At 59.1% G+C, this 2,268-nt stretch overlaps 1 pseudogene; it reads right to left on the bottom strand.

The window, feature by feature from the left end:
* Window positions 1-891: 891 nt before the first annotated feature.
* Window positions 892-2,102, bottom strand: LOC102417785 (annotated as a pseudogene).
* Window positions 2,103-2,268: the final 166 nt, after the last annotated feature.

The following is a 2,268-nucleotide window of genomic DNA, read 5'->3' as shown; positions in this document are numbered from 1 at the left end:
CAAGAAATAATTGAATTCAAAAAATACTGGCAAATAATCAGGATAAACAAAAATAGTTATGGGACTAAATGAATTGAGAATAACTGTTCTTATGACTGTTTAAAATATTGTTGGGTTTTTTTTTGGTTTGTTTCATTTTCATTTATTTTTTTTAAAAAGCCCCTAAGTTGTATGGCTTCCACGAAGCATCAGAGAAACAGAGGTGCCATTTCTGTACACTTTGTAAAGCAACACCTAGATGCACACACCACCGCCAACGCCCCAGCGGCTCCGCCCACCCGACCGTGGCTGCCTGGCCTCTGCCACTCCTGCGGGCTGAGACGGAGCTTTAAGGCGCTATTTCCGGTGGCTCAGACACAAGACGCCCTCACACCGGGCACAGCCCTGGCCCAGTGGCCACACAGGTGGCTGCCCCGGGCTCCAGGAGCAGGTGCAGCAGGAACACCAGGCCATGCCACCCCAGCTTTGGTGCAGCATTCTGCTTGGGGTGCCACTCCCATCACGCCTTCCCCTTTGATTTAGGGAGGCACGGGGTGGGCTCATACCTGGCAGCAATGCCCACAGCGCCCCCTGGAGAAAATGGCCTTTGGATAGGGGGAGACGAGGTAGACTTTATGCCACTAATGGGGCGGGGCCTCCAGCTCACACTCCTCCCTTCAGCAGACTTGGCGGAGGGGCAGGGCAGGTGGTGTTTCCCTTTCCTCCTTTTAAATAGTTTATGCTCTTGGAAGGGAGGGCTGGACACAGGAGAAATTTCGGCCACAGTCTTATGTGAAGGAAGTCACCCACGTGGGGTGAGCAGCTCCGGGCCACAGTCTATGTCTTGGCTGTGGGCCACCGGACGAGCTCCTCCAGGAACCGCAGCGGAGGGTGTGGGAGCCACTGTCAGGGTCACTTGTGCCTCTGCAGTGACTTCCTCTTGCTCCTCTTGAAGAAGCAGCAGCACTGGTGCCATCCGCCACCTCTGCCTCTGCAGGCACTGTGATGGGGCGTTGGAGTGACCAGCAGTGGGGTCACCCGCACTCAGCTCTGGTTGCTGGAGTCCAGTGCCCTGTTTTTGCTGGGCTTTGTCCCTAGGCTGAGTTTGCCCAGGCAGGTGGGTGTGAGCTGTGCCAAAGGGCTAGGCAGGGGCTCCCCCGCCCGGGTGTACTCGCAGTGGAACACGAAGCCGCTGCGGGCGAAGAGGTCTGTGACGAGCTTGCAGGTAGCCTGGTCAGGCTTTTCCAAGAAGCCGGGCCCCGCAGGTACATAGCGCGGATACGCGGCCATCTCCTCCGGGTGGCTCTCGCAGAGCACCTCAATGGGCGTGCCCACTTGGTGTCCCCGATCTTCTGGCAGCGCTCTTTGAGCACGTCCCTGAGTCCTGCCAGGGCAGGCTGCCACGGAGACAGCCCATGGACTGTGGCCTAGCGCCTCCAGGTCGTCAGGCGCTCTGCTCCTTGCCCAGGTGTGTACTGATGCTCATGGAGCGCACTGTGCCCTTCAGGCTTTTGTGCTCTCGGCACGGATTGCGCTTCTTGGTCCCAGGGTCCATGTACTCCTGGGCCAGGCCAGAGTCGATGATGCAGATGGCGTCCTGCGCTTGCTGCCCGGCCGACCCACCAGGAAGTCCTCCGGCTGCATGTCGCGGCAGCCGAGGCTCTTGGTGTGCACACACTCCATGCATGTGATCAGCTGGATGGCGATCATGAGCACAGTCTTGAGCGTGATGTGTGGTCACGCAGATCGAATAGGTCCTCCAGGCCGGCCGAGCAGCTCCAGCACCATGGCGCTGTACTTCCCGCGCGGGCCAGAGGGACCGGAGGGACACCCTCTGTGAGCCGAGCTGCGGGTGGAAGCGGTGTTGCAGGCACGGCTGCGGCGCCCACACCGATGGGCTCCAATCGGAGAGCTAAGTATTCATTTGTATAGAGATTCTTTCTGAGCCGAGCTCCCCGAAGTTGCCACAGCTTATCTTCTTCCCGACCCGGAAGTTGGGACCCACCATCAGGACCCCCAACTGGTCCCCGTGTGCCGCCGCTGTGGCTGGTCCGGCCACCAGCCTTGGACATTCTCCCGCCCTCCTCTGACGCCCCTTCCCCTCTTGTCTCGTCAAAGTCCATCAGTTCGTTGTACCCTGGCCTCTCCACCGTGACTCTGCTGGACAGACACCATGGTACCTGGCGGACTCCTGGCGGGTGAGATGTGGGTACTTGCAAGGGCCAGGCCACGGGACTCATCTCAGTGGCCTCAAAGTCGCACGCAGGGGAGGACACATTCTGCTGACAG

This window comes from Myotis lucifugus, unplaced genomic scaffold, assembly GCF_000147115.1.
Source record: "Myotis lucifugus unplaced genomic scaffold, Myoluc2.0 scaffold_503, whole genome shotgun sequence".
Taxonomy (NCBI): Eukaryota; Metazoa; Chordata; class Mammalia; order Chiroptera; family Vespertilionidae; genus Myotis; species Myotis lucifugus.
The sequence above is the reverse complement of the archived record's forward strand: the minus strand, read 5'-3'. Positions and strand labels throughout refer to the sequence as shown.